The following is a 20235-nucleotide window of genomic DNA, read 5'->3' as shown; positions in this document are numbered from 1 at the left end:
GTTAAAAGACCACCAATGAGTTAGTTGTTATAAGTAACCTGCCATACACATTCAAAAGAACAAAAGCAATTAGTGCTGGTGTGGATGTGGGGAAAAAGGGACGCTCCTTCACTGTTGGTGGGCATGCCGACTGGTCCAGCCTTTCTGGAAAATAATATGGACAGTCCTTCAAAAACTAGAAATTGAGCTTCCATATGACCCTGCAATACCACTTCTGGGAATATATCCCGAGGATGCAAAAAAAGCATAGAAGAAATGACATCTGTACCTATATATTCATTGCAGCACTGTTCACAATAGCCAAAATATGGAAACAACCCGAGTGCCCTACAACAGATGACTGGTTAAAGAAACTTTGGTACATCTACACAATGGAATACTATGCAGCTGTTAGGAGAGATGAAGTCATGAAATTTGCTTATAAATGGATAAACATGGAGAGTATCATGCTAAGTGAAATGAGTCAGAAAGAGAAGGACAGACATAGAGGGACTGCACTCATTTGTGGAGTACAGAATAATATCACATGAGGTTGACACCCAAGGACAGTAGATACAAGGGCCAGGGGGATTGCCCCATAGCTGGAAGACTGCTTCTTGAGCGGAGGGGAGAATGCAGATGGAATAGAGAAGGTATCACTAAGAAAATGATGGCTGGAGGAACCAGTTGGGATGGGAGATGCATGCTGAAAGTAGATAATGGACCAAACATGATGACCTGTCTGTGCTGCAAGCTATAATGCCCAAAAGTAGAGAGAGAGTATGGGGAATATTGTCTGCCATGGAGGCAGGGGGAGGGTGGGAAAGGGGGGTATACCTGGGATATTGGTGGTGGGGAATGTGCACTGGTGGAGGGATGGGTGTTTGATCATTGTGTGATTGTAACCCAAACATGAAAGCTTGTAACTAACTCACGATGATTCAATTAAAAAAAAAAAAAAGTAACCTGCCACTTAAGTTAACATCAGTTACTGACATGTCACATATTCCAATAAAAATGATCAATAGACTAGAGATAGTGTTAGGGTTTAGGAATCTGCATGCAGCTCTCTCTCTCTCTCTCTCTCTGGTTCCATCCCTGGCACACATATGAACCCCTAAGCACTGCTAGGGGTGATTCCTGAGCAGTCAGGTGTAGTGCACATTCCCCCCTGCCCTGCCTTCCCCAAAGGAAGAAAAAATGAGCTACATAGGGGACTGGGGAGAAAGCTCAAAGAGCTAGAATACACGCCTTGCATAAGTAAGTGGCTGAGGATGTAGTCAGCTCTTGTACATATGAAGTCCTGAGTTTGATCTCAGACACACAGACACATAGAAAAGCAAACTAATTTAGTTCTTATATATGCCTTGTAGGGACTTAATTCCAATAACCAAAAAAAAAAAAAAAAAAAAAAAAAGGAAAAAGAAAAAAAGAAAAGAAATTGTTTTGAAAGGGGAATAGTGTTGGGGCAGCAAATCACTGATTTTCAGGTTCCAAAAACACCTGTTCCTAAATCCTTTATCTGATTTAGTTCCTAAATCAATCTCAGTAACGAATGGGAGAGTTGGATATGGTCAGAATAAAATCCTAGAAAAGTAGTATGTGACATTTGAAAAGCATAATTCCTTTTTGTTAAAATATTATGCCACAGGTCTACCAATAGCTAGGTTGAAATTTTCCAAAGCATCACTCAAGTAATTTTCCTACCCTTAAGTTGTTTAGCTACATCACACTTCACTAACAGCCAGTTTGAAATCCTGTGATCTTAAATTAAAAAGGGCTAAGTAAAAACACTTAAACACTGGTTCCTGAAGTCAAGTGACATCACGTCTCCCTCTAAAAACACTTTTTGCAAGAGAATATACTTGATTTCTCCTTTCCGCCTCCAACTCCAAAAAGTAGTATTTTAGGAGCTAAAGAGGACTACTGTGTTCTCTTCTTATTCCCAAATAAAATCAACCAATTCAAATGTCAAAAGAACTTGGTAATAATCAGATGAACACAATCATGTAATTCCAAACTTCTGAGCAGATTTATCAATTATTACTGGAGCTGGAGAAGACAGTACAGTGGGTAGGTGCTTGCTTTTCATGCGAGTGACCCAGGTTTGATCCCTGGCACCCATATGGCCCTTCAAGCACCACCAGGAGTGCTGGAATGCAGAATCAGGAAAGTGGAGCCCCTAAATTTCCTGAGTATTGCCAGGTCAGCCTCCCAAAAATCTGAAAAATACACAAAAAATAAAGGGAGGGAAGGGTACAACCATACTTTAAAAAATAAACTTCTATTGATTCCACTGGCAGAAAAACAAAAATAGGAAAGTAGGACTATATGAAATAAAAAAAATCTTTTTCAGTGTTTAAAAAAAAAATAGGGCTAAAATACTCTACTGGGGGCTGGAGAGATAGTACAACAGGCGAGGCACTTGCCTGGGTAGCCAGCCTGAGTACAATTTCTGGCATCCATGTAGTCCACGAATTCCAGAAGTGATCCCTGAACACAGAGCTAGGGCACTGCCAGGTGTGATCCCAAAACAAAAACCAAAGATAACCTACCAAGTGGGAGAAGCTATTCACACACAACACTTCAGATGAAGAACTAATATCCAAAACCTAAAAAGCACTCACATAAATCGGAAACAAAAGAACCAATAACTTCATCAAAAATAAAATGGGGAGAAGAGATGAACACACCTCCAGGAAGAGGACATACTAGCAAATAAGTATATTAAAATGTGTCCATTATCATTAAGTATCAGGGAAACACAGAGCCAACTAGGTTATCACCTCAAACCAGTAAGAATGGTATATAAATGTGTATACAAACCCCCCCCCCAAAAAAAAAAAACCAGGGAACTCTCATCCTCTCATCATTACTTGTGGGTATGTCATCTGTTCCAACTTCTATTGAGAAAATGGAGATTTTTTGGAGGGGTGTGTGTGTGTGGGGGGGGGGGGAACAACGGAGCTCATATTTGACAGTTTATTAGACACTTCTAGTGTCTACCCCCGAAACACAAAAATGCTATTTAAAAAAAATACATGCACATCCACATTCACTCTTAGTACAATAGTCAAGCAACCCAAATGTCAAAAACACAGATGAATGGATAAAGAAATGACAATATACATTCACAACAGAATATTACACATCCACAAGAAAAACTAAAGTCACGTGGCATGTGGCAATTTGTGTTTTGGAACAGGGATTGGGGCTTTGGGATGGAAACATCCCCAATATGGTGGTGGGAAGCTGTAATGGTGGTGGGATGGGTGTTTGAATATTAAGTGTAATCAAATATTGTGAACTAACTTATAAAATTAAAAAGATTTAAAAAAAAGATAATTCTGGGGCCAATGGATAGCTCAAAGGCTACTATATTTGGCACAGTGGAGTAGGGCATTTCCCTTGCAAGTAGCTGATCTGAGTTCAATCCCTTGCATCCCATAAAGTTCCCTGTGCCCACCAAGAGTGACCCCAAGGACAGAGTTAGGAATAAGCCCTGAGCATCTCCAGATTGCTTGCTCTACCCCCAAAAAGGACAAAATATTTTTTTCCTTTTTCTTTTCTTTTACTATTAATCTGTACTGGAGTGAAAGCACAGTGGGTAGGGCGTTTGCCTTGCACATGGTCAACCGGGTTCAATTCTTCTGTCCCTCTCAGAGAGCCCAGCAAACTACCGAGAGTATCCTGCCCACATGGCAGAGCGTGGCAAGCTATATGTGGCATCTTCGATATGCCAAAAACAGTAACAAGTCTCACAATGGAGACATTAATGGTGCCCACTTGAGCAAATCAATAAACAACAGGACAACAGTGCTACAGTGCAGTGCTACTATTCATCTAGTTAAGATTAAATGACAAAGTCTAATGTTATTGCTCTCAAATGCACTTAAAACCACAAATAATAATGACATGACTTTCAGTCACAGATTCATAATTTGCAAGACTATAAGACATTCTAAATGAAATTCCAAGAGCAGGACATTTCTATTGAAAAATTCCCTAGTAAAGCTGCCCAACGTTCAAATGATAAAAATTAACAAAAATATTTTGATCTAAGCACTTTATGCTAGTTGTTGAATACTATACTAAAATTTGCAGCAAAGTTGTATGAAGCCGTTTTTTTGACTCATTTAATAATGCTTCCATTATTCTCTACCCCTCAGTTCATTCAAGATGCTCTTAGAACCCAGAGTGAAGACTGTGTAGAAAAATAAAAGATATGCCACACTTCACTGGAAACAATAGTGCTTACTTTTTAGCTTTCCCACATACATTATTCTACCTATCTGCATAATTACTAGGTCAGTTGAGTGTTTTTTAAAAGTAGCTTTCAAAACATTTCTGACTTGGCAATTCTGTAAGATTCAGCATTTGTACTCTTGAACATTATTATGCACCTAATGAATAAACATAATAAAGACATAAGCTTATGTTTATTAGGTTATAAGAAAAGCATGGCATATGGGGAAAATACTTCTGTAATCAATTCTCAGTTTCAAAGGAGCATTTTTTAATATGTACTTCCTTGTCAATACCAATTGGCCTTACAAGCAATGTTTTGGGAGACTGATAGCCCTGGAATATTTCTATTCTAATCTCAAATCTTCACAATTACAACTGAGGGGCCGGAGAGATAGTAGTCCCTGAGCACTGCCAGGAGTAACTCCTGAGTGCAGAGCCAAGAGTAATTCCTAAGCACTGCAGATCTGCGCCCTTCCCACCCCCACAAGCAAAACCCAAAAACCACAATTATAGTCGACCAGTGAACAGCAGTATATTAAGGGGCATATTCCTTCCCCTTAAGCAGTAGTATATTTGTAGGTATTTCTGACTCCCCTCAATTTTAGTAGTCTGCTGGTGACCAGAAATCAACAACATAAACAATCAATACCTTTTAAAAAATTTAAAATTTTGGGTTATGCCCAGAGGTGCTCAGGGATTACTCCTGGCTTTGCACTCAGGAATTACCCCTGGCGGGGACCACATGGGGTGCCAGGGATTGAAACCAGGTTGGCCACATGCAAATCAAATCAAGTGCCCTATCCACTATACTCTCAAGGTGAATTATATATGTATTACATAATTATCAGACACTCTAACAATCACAAGGCAAAATGCACAATAGCTTAAAGACATCATAAAATGTAGAAAGAAAATTGGGAATCAAAGACATAGCACAGCAGGTAGAATGTCTGCTTTGCACAAGGCCAACCTGGGTTAGATCCCAGAGCCCTGCTAGGAGTGATTCCTGAGGGTAGAGCAGAAATAAAGCCTGAGCATTGCCAACCTGTTGTTATCATCATTTTGGCCACCTTCAGTAGAGGTTTTATTTAAAAGGACGAAAAGAAAGAGAAACGGTAGAAAGTTTCCCACAGGATGGTAGGGAGTCCTAAGATCGATTATGAATATTTTTCAACACTCTTTTCTAGGCATAAATTATACAGAGATAAACCCTTATTACTTATCAATATTTAGCTGTTAAGTAATTAAATGGTTCTCCCATGCCCTTAAATCAATGTTTCCCAAAATGGGTAATATGCCTCTGGGGGGTGGGGGGATGCAGGAACTGATGGTGGGGGGGTGAGAGATGATAGTCGCCTCAAGTACTACTGAACTATTTTCTGTTTGTTCACTTAAAGAAACTAGATTCCAGAGGGCACTGGTTTTGGGTGCTTCTGGTTCTCTCCTCCTTCCCAGAAATAGAGAGAAGGCTAAAAGAGTTTGGAAACTTCTGTCTTGAAAGACTCACTTTCAAGTGTGCAAACATTCCAGTATAAATCAGCATCAAAAAAACTACTTCTAAAACCATCTTTCAGATTCAACTGTCTTTCCCCCCAAACAGGGAAGAATCAAAAGGTTTTCCAACTTCAGACCTATTTAACATAAAAGTTCTGAAATTAAAAAATCTCTGATATCTGAGTTTCCCAACTAGTTTGGTGGCAAAGCCTGATTTAATATATATGATATATGTATCTTTTTTTCCATGAAGTAAAATGTTATAAACTTAAATACTAATGTACTTAAGTTAGTTATAACTATTTATTTCAGTGGAATGACAGATCATGTTTCAGTTAGAAATTAGTCTGAATACTTATTTCAGTTTAGAAATAAGTCTGTGGGGCTGGAGTGACAGCACAGCGGGTAGGACGTTTGCCTTGCACTCGGCCGACCCGTGTTCGATTCCCAGCATCCTGTATTGTCCCCCGAGCATCGCCAGGAGTAATTCCTGAGTGCAGAGCCAGGAGTAACTCCAATGCAACACTGGGTGTGACCCAAAAAGAAAAAAAAAGAGAAAAAAATAGAAATAAGTTTGAATAAGTGTGAATACTTATTCAAAATTTACCCCCAAGGGGCTGGAGTGATACAACAGCACAAGGCACATAGCTGACCAGTGTTTCATCCTCAGCATCTTATATGGTCCCCTGAGTACTAACTACCAGTAGAAGTTCTGAGTGCGCAGTCAGAAAATTACTGGGTATGGCCCCCAAATGAAACAAAACATTTCCCCCCAAATTCTAAAACATCTAGCACCAAGAATTATAGATGAGAAATAACGAACCAATTCACAAATACCTACAATAGCAAACCACTTCTTGGAATATACTTTGTATTTTTTTCAATTTGTTTTGCTGCCTAAGCTGATTCACTGAGTTTAAGCTTCGAACCCTTTAGTATCATGTACAGCTTCCACTTCACTTTTAATTTCTTCTTGGACAACTGAAGTTTTTGAGTTTTCACTTGTTCCTCTGGTTCTAAAGACACATCCAGATGATTTATTTGGGTATTTTTATTATTATTTGAACTAGTTATTTTATACTAATTTTTCAAGTCTTTGCTAAGAATCTTAGATGGTAATTACTCAACTAAGTTCTAACATGAAATGATTGAGAACAGTTCTCAATTCAATGATATGAAAGTGTCCTCAAGAGACCAATGCCCTAAATATTGAGTAATTATGGTTGAAAATAGATATAACACTTAAGCTAAATGTAGTAAGTCTGATAGGAATTGACAATAAATGGTTAAAGTCTTAAATATCTTGATTTTTGTCTTGTGAAGCAAGATAGTTTTCATTGAAATTTTATTTAGAAAGATGTGAGGGAAGAGAATGAGAGTCAGACAATGTTCAATAAAGAATACAGGCTGCTCCAGAGTGGAAGTAAGCAAGCAAAGAGAGACATGTGCTCCAAGGAAGAAGGGGAATGAAGACCAAGTCTTTAAAAATTTGGGGGCCAGAGAGATAATACAGGGTTTAAAAAAAGCATTTGTCTTGCATGCAACTAACCCACGGTTTTATCACCGGCACCACAAATGATCCAGGAGTGAATATCACACAGAGCCAGGAGTAAGCCCAGAGTACTGCTGGATATGACTGTCCGAAACAAAAGTTAAAAAAAAAAAAATTTAAAAATTCTGGGTGAAAACTAGTACTTTTAATAGAGAGATGCTCCCTTATATATGAGGTCTTCAGGAAAAACCATTCTGTAAATACAGATGAACTGGGATCACAGATAGTGGGAGAGGGTTTGCTGGATGAAGATAAAGACATCCAGGGTGGGAAGAGTTTTTAGAGAACAGTGATAAAGAGGTAAAGCTGGGAAATAAGCAAGTATTGGTAGGTACTGGTTTTTATTTTAAGCCAGACTTCGAAGGGACAGGAGGAAGTACATGTTTGGATTTACATTTTTAAAATATGACTTTGTCTTCTACATGGAGACTGAATAGTGAAGAAGGAAGAATTAGGAAGCTCCTGTGGATGTCTGGAGAGGAAATTTGTGGGGCTTAAATAAGGGTATTATTTAGAAACACCGGATTTTAGAGCTCAGAAAGACCATAACAGCCATTTAATCAAACTGTCTCTACATAAAGATACATCCTAAGAAACACTGACTTTGCTGAAGGTTTCAATGTCAGTAGCGGAGAAAAGGAAGCCTAGGTCATCCAGGTCACTATCACCATTTAACCAACAGTGATAGTAACGACTCAAAATCTAGGACATCATTTGTTAGATTATTTACATACTCAAAAGAATCAGCTACAATTTCTAAAATGATATGTGTCCTTTTAAGTACCTTAAAGTACAGAGGAAGGGGCTAAAAACAGCTGCTTAGTGATAAAAACATTTAACACCTTTATATCCAAATGATAAAGTGTATTAATTTAACTTCTAGAAAGAACTCTGGTGGACCAGCTCCTTCACTAAAGCATCACGAGATGGAGTTTATCACTGCTGTTCAACTTGAAAGTGAGTAAGCACCAAGAGCAGCCCTCTCACTAGAAAGAGAACCTCTGAATCACCACTGGCATTCTCTTTTCTGCTCCACTTACTGCACATCCACCTCTTCATGCCTATTATCACCATCATTTATATGTAAATAAGAGGAAACTATTACCAAAACTTTTATGTCCTTGAAAAGTCTGTGAATTCTCTTCTCTCTTTGAAGGGTGATTACTACAGGCCATAGGGCTCTTTTATGGGGAATATGCTTTAAATATTAAAAAAAGCTAAAGAAGCAGAAATCTGTTACTTAAAAAAGTAACAATCTCAAAATAGTGGCATCTTGTGACTAATTTGGATATCTAAACATAAAACATGATGTCAGTATGTTCCCTATGCAGAACTGAAAACAACTGACCAGTTAATTATTTAATACAGGAGAACTAAATGCTTCCAATTAAATTCCTTCCCTCACTGTGGGATTAGTTCCTGTAAGCAGGAGTTCTACAATGCTGAGTGCCTGAAGCTACCTCTAAGTTATGCTTTTTTTTTCACATTTCTTTTCACACCACTCCACATGCCCTCCTCTCTCTCTTTTGTCAATCCTGTTCTTTGAAACAGTGGCGTTCCAGTTCAGTATTCTCTTCATAGAACACACCATTTTACTATCTTAATGAAAATAACTGGTGCTCAACTTTAAAGGAGCACAGCATAAACTACAATTTAGCTACCTCTGTTCTGTGTTTTATATAAGAAACCTATTACCATGTACCAAATGCAGATTAGTTTTAAAATCTTTTAAAATTAGAATCGTCCTAGAATGTGAAATTCACAGTAACAAGGATCATTATAATTGAACTTACACAAACGTGAAAAAGAGCCAGGTTTCTTGGGCTAGAGAAAGTTCAGAGGTAAAGACACTTGCCTTTCATGTAGCTGACCTGGGTTCAAACCCTGGCACCTCATATGGTTTCTGGAGCACCGCTAGGAGTTATCCCTGAGTACAAAGCCAGGAGTTAGACTTGAACATAGTTGGATATGCTCCCAAAACAAAAAAACAACCACCAGGTTTCTTCTAACAGGTAAGAACATTATCATTTCTTTTGAAAAAAGATATGTATTTATGCCTTTCAGTGGCTGATCACAAGCATTCCATATGGTCCCCTGAGCATTGCCAGGAGTAACTCCTGAGTGCAGAGTACCCCTGAGCATGGCCGGTTGTGACCCAAAAAGAAAAAAAAGTATTTATTCAAGGTAGAAAGCATACCAAATTCTCAAAAAAGATAATATTAAACTCGAAATGGGAAAAAAGTCCCATTGGTTGACCATAGGAAAGCTACTACAATACAGTGGGCAGTGTGCATTCTATGCACGCCGCTGACATGGGTTCAAACCTAGGCAGCCTGTAGCAAGCCCAGGAGTACTTCCAGGGTGCACAGCAATGGGTAACCCCTGAATACTGCAGGTGTTGCCCCAAATCCAAAAAATTGAAAATAAAATTGTTTGGGAAAGGTGCTTGCCTTTATGTGGCTGACCTGGGTTTGATCCCAGGCACCCCATAAAGTCCCCTGGGACCACCAGAAGTGATCCCTAATGCAGAGTAAAGCCTGCCACACAGCTGGGTGTGGCCCCAATTCTAGCCACAATGGAGTGATCAGGTAACAAACAGATCAGAAACAGAATGACATGAAGGCCAGAGATGTCTCAGTGGCAGAGTTTTGTAAATATGAGGCCATTGGTTGATCCCATGCAAAGAATAAAATGATAACAGCAATCATCATCATCATCATCATCATCATCATCATCATCATCATGTAACCTGTTAGGGTGACCAAAAGTTGAACAAACTGTTCAAAGAAGAGGGCAAAGAAATAAAGCCTCAAATGATTATTTACTGATTTAGTTTTGGGAAATTTGGGGGGGGGGTGCACATCCAGCCAACCTCAGGAGTTACTCCTGGCTGTGCACTCAGGAATTACAACTGGCAGATCTCAGGGATCATACCCGGGTCAGTTTTGCAAGGCAAGAGTCCTACCCACTGTACTACTACTTCAGCCCCGAAATGGCAATTTTCTAAACTGTCATTTTTTTTTAATTTAATAGTTTATTTTTAATTAGTGAGTCAACGTGAGGGTACAGTTACAGATTTATACATTTTTGTGCTCATGTTTCTCCCTTACTGTCATTTTTTTTTTAAACCTGAAAAATATATGCAGAGATAAGTGCTCTGCCACTGAGCTAACCATTCCAGGCCCCAAGTCTGTCATTCTTTTCCTTAAAGCACAGGCTTAGTTTTATTTGTTTTGGGCCTAATATCCAAGTATGAATAATCAGTTTGCCAGGATTTCCTTCAAATAAAAATGACATGCCATGAAAAAAATGGCTGATTCAGCCTGTAAGTCAATCACACAAATGCTTTCCCGGACACTAACACTGTATTTTACTATGGTAGCAAAAAATGTCTTAAGCATGAATTTCTTGTTCTGTCATAGGAGATTTAAATTATGTGTATAAGGATAAGATTTGATCTTTTTACAGAAGTTCACTTTTCATCAAGAACATTTATTTAAAAGTTAAAAAAAAAAATAACGCAAATGCAGTTTTTTTATAGGGATAGGAAACTTCATCCACTATTGGTTTTACTCCATCTACACAAACGTCAACACAGTAAAAAAGCAAAAAACATCTCATCATTAATGTGAAAATAATTTTACACTTGAAGGTATGCTAAAAAGTCTAGACAATTCCCAAGATTCCTTTGACCATACTTTAAAGATCACTGAGTTGAGACAATTCATTATTAAGCTGTTCACAATTATTCTTTTTTTAAAAAAATTATTTTTTCTTTTTGGGTCATACCCAGTGATGCTCAGAGGTTACCTCTGGCTCTGCTCCAGCACTCCTGGCACTGCTCAGGCCATATGGGATGCCGGGGATTGAACCCGGGGATTGAACTCGGCCAAGTGCAAGGCAAATGCCCTACTCCTATACTATCGCTCTGGCCCCCCCCTCAGTTATTCTTTTTAAATCTCCACTCGTACCTTAGTGAAGGAATCTTAAAATTCAATTCAATTTCAAATGGAAGCAATGTTATAGGAGTATAAAAACTTTTTTAAACAGACGTACTACACTAGTACATTTCATTTAATCTTCAGTGGCTCTATAGAGTATGTATCTTTCCCATTGAGAAGTAAGGAGGTGGGAGAGCTACAGAAAGGGGAAATACAAATTCCACCTCAAAAGTTCACAATAGTGGTAGGATTACAAATTGTATTTTCTTCTTCATACTATTTTGCACTCAAAACTTGGGCAAGAAATTTAACAAATAACATACTGATATCTTGCCCAGTGTATTTAGCAATATAAATCCTGTGCATATTTAAGTGTAACAATTTTAAGAGCAACAGAATAAAACAGATACACGTTTACATACCTGTTCCAGTCCTCTATTATCTGCATAATTCAGAATTCCTGAGTTTTGTAATTATGAGACACAATGATATAATTTTTACAAGAAGTAGCTATAATGTTTGCAGGGCCAGAGAGCTAACAGGGTAAAGATGCTGGCCTTGTCTGTTGCCAACCGTGATATGATCCTGGCACTGCACAGAAGCCCCCAAGCCAAAGCCAGGAGTGGTCCCTGAGCAGAGCGGAGCAGGTGTGGCCCCTCCCGCCCCACAGAATAATGCTCTCAATGTAACCTTAAAACATAAGTTGGATGTAATATGCATACCAAATTAACACCTAAAATCTATTAAAAAGCCTTTTTATAGTTTTAAATTGATGCCCTCAGTACCACTAACAGAACTTCCAGAAGTCCCAACCTTTGTTTAGTATACATAAAAAGACATGAATACAGTCTGAGGGTACATTTTTAGAAAACACATAATTAGAAATTCATTTTATGTAATATTTTCCATTTCCTTTCCAGAAGTTTTTGCCAAAAACTGCTGCTATTAAATGGACAAAACAGATTCCCTTTAATCATTTTTCCCTTTCCACAAAATAAAAAAGAGGAAAGCTACAGGTAGAAATGATCCACCAATGAAGCAATAATTTTTGTATATTTTCAAAATAAATGTTATGTAACAAAATGCTGTCTTAAAGAGAAAAATATAGTACTTATTTATTGACATAAAATCTTAAAGCAACAACTGAAAAATTTGGCAAGCAACCGTACATAAAAGTGATGACTGCAAAGAAATAAAAATTTAAAGTGATCAAAATTTTAATGGCTTTTAAACAATGTTCTCTTTCCTTAATATCTAATATCCTTAATTCATTCTACTTGTGCAATTGTTTATAAACGTTCAACCAGATTACTTAACAAATCTCATGAGACTAGAAACCACTCTAAATTTTTAAAGGTCTCACTGGTATTAATGTAACTACAAAAATAAGAGTTTAATTAGAAAAGTATTAAGTTTTAGCAAACATCTCAAAATACACTTTAAAATGAGAACATTAAATAATTATGCTCTGATTAAAGTTTTCCCCCTAAAATTTAAGATTACTTGAAAATGTTTAAAATTTTTTATCTTCTGGAGACAGGAAAAAATTCTTCCTATTTAACTACTGAATTAACGATTAATTCCTGTATTCTTCTCATTTGACTATCAGGAACAAACACGTTAACACTGAGAAATTTAGAGATTTCTTTTTGCCAGTGGTGTATTTTAAAGTGTGTGGGGCTTTCCCCCCTCTTTTTAGGTCATACCCAGCGATGCACAGGGGTTAATCCTGGCTCTGCACTCAGGAATTACTCCTGGTGGTGCTTGGGAGAACATATGGGATGCTGGGAATTGAACCCAGGTCAAAACTCCCTAACCGCTGTGCTACTGCTCCAGCCCCAGTTTTTTTTTAAGAGATAGTGCACATGTTTCACGTATCTGAGGCCCTGGGTTTGACCCCTAGAAACTTCTCCCACCCACAATGTGTTAATTGTTTTAAAGATAGCACAAAAGTTTCTCATACTCTCTTTCTTAAAATAGAAATTTGATAAAAAAAAGTACTGACTTAAAAAATTCAATATTCAACTAGATTCAAACAAAGTACAAAAAAATACATAGGAAAAGTCTTTACAAATGAATAGTAAAATTCATTCTTTGTAGCAACTGCTTCCATTGTGTTCAGGAGAATCCCAAACTTTTAATAAACTTAAAGACTTAAGTTCTCAAATGGTAATTAGAATCTTTTAGTAACATTGCAAAATATTCAAGAACACTGAAAAAATTTTACTAAAAAACTTGTCCAAAGTTACAATGAACCATTACATTTACCAAAATGTTCTTCTAACTTGTTCTAAAAGCAATCATACTTTAAAGGCTAACAATAAAAGTTTAACATAATATCAGAGACTATGGAGTTCTCAAAAATAACAGGAAGGGGAAAATGCAACTTAATAACTACTAGTCTTACAAAGTTTAATATCTCTAAAACTTGTTATCAAGTTTTTCCAATAGAGTAAATATGGCTGTCATAAAAGAAAAATCAGTTTTGAATATTTTCATAAATACCAAACTACTCCTCTCAGTGCCAGTCATATCTACACAGAACAAACCAATACCCACCCTCTTTTACATGAATAGGCACACAGTACTTTAAATCTAGGGAAGTGACACGTATCAGTAAAGTCTAAACATTCAATAATAAAGCCCGAGGTGTGTGTGTGTGGGGGGGAATAACACCTAAATAATAAATTAAACCAGATTCTCTTTGTATCTGATTACTTCACAGTCCCAAATAGTTATTTACCAACTACTTATAACTAAAGTCAAAGAAAACATGAACTTCTCATCCAAATCTCTACAGTAAAAACACAACACAATGGCAGTGTTCAGGGCTTACTCCTGGGTCTGGACTCAGGGATCACTCCTGGCTGGCTGGGGGACCATATGGGGTGCTTGCTTCTGAACCCGCATGGGCCATGTGCACCCTACACACAGTGCTATCTATCTGGCCCCCACGGACCTCCACATTCAAAACACCATGTATAATTAATTATATTATGAATCACTGTGTAGGCCTAATATGAATCTTGGATTCCAATGGAAGATACACTTGTACATGGACCGTAACAATTTTTCTTTTCTTTTTTGAGTTTTGGGCCACACCCAACTGTGCTCAAGTTTCACTCTTGCGGTGACTCTGAGGGCCATATGTCAGGGATTGAACTTGGGTCAGCAATTTTCAAGGCAAGAGCCTTACCCACTATACTATCTCTCTGCGCCCAAATCAAGGAATTTAATTGGGGCGGGGGGGGGGGGGGGCTCGGCAAACACAACAATGCTCAAGGGTTACAACTGGCTCTGCACTCAAGCTCTTACTCTGGGCGGTGCTCAGGGGACCATATGGGATGCTGGGGACTGGACTCAGGTTGGTTTAGTGCAAGGCAAAGGCCCCACCCACTGTACTATCACTCGGGCCAAGTAATTTTGTTAAGTTCTTGGTTATACTTTGCTAAACCCTTTTTTGCATGGTGACTCCTGAACTTATGTCCTCACTTTCTTTTAATGTGGCTCATTTTACTCAAACAAGGATTGTTTTCAGTAAAATGAGATTCCAAAACTAATGTGGAAATTATTTTGAAGAAACGCAAAAAAATGTGGAAATTATTTTGAAGAAACGCAAAATTGATTGAATATCTTCTCTTTAAACGTTCATTACAGCTAATTCCTAAATTGAAATGCTAAACACTTTGTGACTAAGCAAGGTTCTAGAAGTACGACTAGAGTCAGGAATGAACAGAGTCCTACCCTCATGGTGCTTACAATAAACAAAATTGTGCAAGAAGCCAGGCAGTGATTAGGGGCATCCAAAGAAAATATCCTGTCCTTGGGGTTTACAATTTAGTGAAATAGAAAACAAAAATACATGTAATTATAACAGAGGGTAGGAAGTGCTATGTGTCATGGAAGAGAGATAACTTTCATGAGGGGGAGGAAGCAGAAGACAAAAGAAAAAGCAATCATTTTCATGAGCTCTACTATAATTTAAAGTAGGACAGCTTACATTGAGATGGATCTTTAGTTGTTTTTCAACTGTATTCCTATAACTAGCACGCGACAGGGATGAATGGAGATGTTACTGGTGCCCACTTGAACAAACTGACAAACAAGGGGATGACAAGTGATACAAAGAGTGATTCTTATAACTGGCATATTAAGACAAACTGGCTACAAGTATTTCAAGTATTTATGTCGGGGCTTCTCCAAATGAAGCAGATTAGAATTTATTGTGAATACCAAACAAGATAATGCCAAGCAGGCGCTTTATATAACTCTGAGATTAAAAGCATAGGGGAAGGTTGGACCCAAATAAGTCTATCATTTTGGGTTCTGAATCCCTAAATGAAGTTCTTTAATCTTCTATCAATTTCCTCTTTTAGAACATAGCAATGGTACTACCCCAGTGGTTCTCCTTCACTATTTGCAGAATCCACCTCATTCTGAGCCTTAATTTTAACTCCTATTAATATCTCTGATTTCTTTCTCAGGGGTTTCTATTACGGAGACAACTGGGCTAAAAGTGCAAAGGACCACCAACTAGTTATCTTTTTCCAAGCCTATTTTCTCCACAAAATGAGGGTGGGACAAAATGATCTAAAGAGTCCCTTCCGGCTCTTAAAAAGTCCCATGACTCCATTATGACTCAAATACTACAGAAGAGACATGCAGCTTTGAGGACGCTAGAAGCTTTAAGTTAAAGAACGTCTCCCTTTAAAAAGTTACTTCTTGCCCACTTAACATTTTAAACTAGCCCGAAAAGCCTCAGCGCACAAAAGAGAGCGAGGGGGAGATCAAGAGTCAAAAATAAATTTACAACTTGAGTTTTCGCAAGTACTGAATACATGGCGAGGCTGCCAGCCTAACTTCAGGGAGGACCAATGAACTTTTTTTTAATACTAAAGACACAACCTTCGTGTCAACTCTTCTACCACACAAAAAATGTCACTTCTCTTCTTGCCACCTTAACAGCGAGAGGGGCTGGGGTGGACGGGGAGGTAGGGCAGGGAGGGAGGGCGATGTTTTTCCCCTCAAACTCACGAAGAGGGGGCTAGAGAGGCGGTCCAGCGGGTAGGGCGTTTGCCTTGCACAAGGCAGACCCGTGGGTTCGATCCCTGGCATCCCGTATGGGCCCCTGAGACCACCAGGAGGGGTCGGAGCTCGGATCCTGGAGCAAGCCCTGAGCAACGCCGGGTGTGGCCCCCCAAACAAAACAACACAGAACTCATGAAGAGGGTGGGAAGGAAGCAAGCCACCAGCTTAACCGCGCCAGGATGAGCGCTTCTGCAAAAAGAAAGGAAGAAAAAAAACCCAACGATCAACCACACGGTGGGTTTTGGTTTCTTCACCCCTACCCTACCGAAGCAAAAACTAAAAAATAAAAAGCAAGAAAAATCGGGGGTGGGGTGGGTGGGGGTGCGCGCCTCCGGGTGCCATTCGGCCCGGAACTCGGGGGGCGCTGACAGCTTTAAGCCCAGCGACCCACGGAAACAGCGCCGCGGCGACCAACGTCCCGGGTCCCCCCGGCGGGCGGCGGGCGAGGCCCCTTTAACAGCGCGTCTCCGGCGCGGCGGCGGCTGCCAGACGAGGTGGGGCTCCCTCCGCAGCTTCCCTCCTACCACTTCCCGCAACAAATGGGCGCAAACTCGCCCCGATTCCGGCAAACTTTTTCCCTGTCAGGCTCCGGGCCGCGGGGCGCCGGGGAGCGGCACCCCCCGCGGAAACGCCGCGCCGCCCGGGCGCGGGGCCGGGGGAAGCCGGGGGTCGGCGAAGGACAACTTTCTGGTTTCCGCTCGAACTTCCACCCGCGGCCGGGGCAGGCGCGGCCCGCGGCCGGCCGGCGAGGGGGCACCGGGGCGGGGCCCGCGTCCCCGCGGGGGGGGGCGGGCGCGGCGGGCCGCGGCGTCCGCGGGCAGGAGGGCGCGGGCGGATGGGGGGGTCCTCGGGCTCTCACTTCCTCCGCCATATTTCAGACATTTGACCCCTTCCGCAAAGCGCGCCCGCGTTCCCCCTGCTGAGGCGGCGGCGGCGGCGCGTCCGCGCCCGCCCGGCCGGCCGGGGCGCCGCGGCCTCGCCCCACCTGCCGCGCCCCGCGAGGCCGCCCGCGCCGGGGCCCCCCGAGCCGGCCCGCGCCGCGCCCCACCCGCTCCCCGCGGCCGGCGCCCGGCCCCCGCCCTGCGCCGCCGCCGCCGCCCCCCTCGGCAGCCACGCACGCACTCGGCGAACCTCTCACGCTGTCACCGGGGGCCCGCGGCCAGCGTCGCCCCGCGCCTCGCGCTGCCTCCGCGTCGCTGCTCCCGGCGCCACGGCGGTCCAGCCGCTGCCGCCGCCGCCGCCGCCGCCGCCGCTCGGGCTGGTCTCCACGCCTGACTCTGGGCGAGGTTTGGCGGTGTCGCCTTGACGTCAGGCGTTCAGCCTCGCTCTCGCTTCCGTCCGCGGGCGGGGCGCGCGAGTGCGCGGCCCGGGAAGGGGCGGGGCCGCGGGGCGGAGCGGGGGGGCGGGGCCGCGGGGCGGAGCGGGCGGGGGCGGCGGGGAGCCGCGGGGCGGGGTCCTCCGCGGCCCGGCGCTTCCGCCTCCGCAGCCGTCACCGCCTCGGATGGTGGCTCCTGTGCCGACTGTCCCCGGGCGCCGTCGCCTGTCACCTTCCTTCCCGGCCTGGAGGTTCGCGAAGGGTTTCTAAACCCGCCGAAATCCCCGATAGGTGCCGTGCACGCCAACTGCACACCGTTCGCCCCCAGACCGCGAATTCCTTTGTGCCGGCAAAAAGTGGCCGCAGAAAGTCATCGGGGGGCTTTTGCGGTTTCCACACCTAGAGAGGAGCCTGGGTCAGGGTATAGACTCTTCTATCTTTGGAGTGGCTGAAAATGGCTTTTCTCCTGAATGCCCAAGTAACTTCTTCCTCCGTCCACCGTGTCTGAACTTTGGTGGAACCTTTGCAAATTTCCTTGCCACAGACTAAGGAAATCGGTCATCCCAAATAACTTTGCATGCTACGTAAATGGACTCTGAGAACAGGATAGCTGGCGTGTTTAATTGCACGAGTCGGGGCCCTCTAAAGGGTTACTCATAGGTAGGGTTATGATGTGATTGCTGGGCAACAGAAAGCGCTTTCTGTTCCAAAAATGCCTTGTTCCAAAAAGGGCGGGAACTTAGCAAGGGAATTTACCCGAGAAAAGCCTGAAAATACGACTCTTACTACAAGACTTTATCAAAGTTTTTAATAACCGGGGAGTTGATGGGCAAAGAGGAGTCAGAGAGAGCAAAGTACCAGAACTAGAAGGGGGCGTGTGGGGAATGGTGTCATTGAACATTTAGTTTTGCTGACTTCATTGTTCAACTAGGCCCTGTAAAACTTTAATTTTTGAAATAAATTTTCATTGAACTTAGATAAACTTGGAAGAATTGTCATTATTTTTTTTCTTTTTTTGGGTCACACCCGGCGATGCACAGGGCTTACTCCTGGCTTTGCACTCGGGAATCACTCCTGGCGGTGCTCAGGGGACCATATAGGATGCTGGGAATTGAACGCGTGCAAGGCAAACACACTACTCGCTGTGCTATCGCTCCAGCCCCAAACTTGGAAGATCATTCATTTGGAAGAAATATTAATTTCACCCCTTTAAGAGTAATAGTAATTGCTAACTAATCTAAATGATAAATAAGAATAAATTTTATTTCTTCAGTAGATTTTCTGTATATGCTTTCTAGGTGGTTTGCAATTTAACTTGATTGTATTTAGTAATGTCTCTGGAAAAAAGTTTTTTAAAATGAAAGTTTTAAGGCAAATTTCAGAACAATCTGTTAGAATTATAAATTTTGGAAGAATGAAATGCTACTGGCTTTTTGATTACTGCATGAAACGGAGAGTCTGAAAGTCTGAGGTCATAGAAACAGATGTGCCTGTTTTTTTTTTTAACCTCTGGGTTAAAAAAAAATAATCTAGCTTCTTAAAAATCACAGTATTTTAGAACTCCTTGTGATTAATGCTAAGACTAGAGCTAAGGCTATTTAGTTTGAGAGAATATGTGGAATAGTTTGTTTAAAAAATGCATTTTTCTTCACTAGACTGGAAATCGTTGAGACTGTATTAAGCTATTAAAATATGCAGAATCTTAGAATCTGCATCTCTCTCAGCATCGAACTTGTTTTTGAATTTGAGCCTTTTGTTCCTAGTTCCTTGAAATCTTCACCAGGATATTCCCCTGGCAGCTTGAATTGGTGATATTGCAAACTGAGCCATCTTCTTTGTCACCAAACCAGTTTCTTCTTTTCCTTTGTTCATTGTATTTGCCATCTTGGTTTATTGGGTTTTTTTCGTTTGTTTATTTTTTGTTTGTTTGTTTTTTGGTGTGGGGGGGAGGTTGGGGTTATGTTTTTTTGGAGGGTCACAACTGGCAGTGTTTGGGGCTCACTCTTCTGTGCTCATTTCTGGCAGGGCTCTGGGGACCATCTGGGATGCCTGTGATTGGTCTCAGGTCAGCCACATGCAAAGCAAGTTCGCAACCTGCTGTACCGTCTCTTTAGCCCTCACTGCTATCTTTAAATAACCCAGTCTCCCCCCCCCTCCTTCTCTCTCTCTCTCTGTCTCTCATTTGTTTTTATCTGGGCGGGGGGGGGGGGCACATAAGTGGTGCTTACTCCTGGCTCTGCACTTACTACAGTCTTTTTTTGATCATTGTCAATTTGAACATGGAGGTAGTAATTCTTTTTCTAGTACCATACTTGTGAAGGTTGGCACTATTACTCCTAAGCTCCGGGACTTTAGCTTCCCAACTTGCCCTGTGACTTCTGGTCTGTTCCAGCTGAGATTCATTCATTCTTGGGGGGAGACAGGGACAGTTTGAACCACAAGGGACTGTGCTCAGGGTTTACTTCTGGCTTTGTGCTCTGCAGTAACTCCTGGCAGTGTTTGAGGGGCCATATGTTGTGTCCAGGATCCAACCAGGGTGGACCACACGTAAGGAAAGCACCTTACCTGCTGTACCATCTTTCAGGCCCTTACTGAGATTGATTCTTCGCATTGTTGCT

The 20235-nt window shown here is 41.5% G+C and overlaps 1 protein-coding gene across 2 annotated transcripts in view; it reads right to left on the bottom strand.

The window, feature by feature from the left end:
* Positions 1–17632, bottom strand: part of RAP1B (RAP1B, member of RAS oncogene family) — a 42571-nt gene extending 24939 nt beyond the window's left edge. Inside the window, exon 1 of one of the 2 annotated variants that reach the window (XM_055118390.1) lies at positions 17425–17632. The gene's annotated coding sequence lies outside the window, so the exon portion shown is untranslated. The remainder of the gene's footprint in view (positions 1–17424) is intronic. The other variant, XM_055118389.1, reaches the window with a different exon arrangement.
* Positions 17633–20235: the final 2603 nt, after the last annotated feature.

The sequence above is a fragment of the Sorex araneus genome, chromosome 10 (genome assembly GCF_027595985.1).
Source record: "Sorex araneus isolate mSorAra2 chromosome 10, mSorAra2.pri, whole genome shotgun sequence".
NCBI lineage: Eukaryota > Metazoa > Chordata > Mammalia > Eulipotyphla > Soricidae > Sorex > Sorex araneus.
The sequence above is the reverse complement of the archived record's forward strand: the minus strand, read 5'-3'. Positions and strand labels throughout refer to the sequence as shown.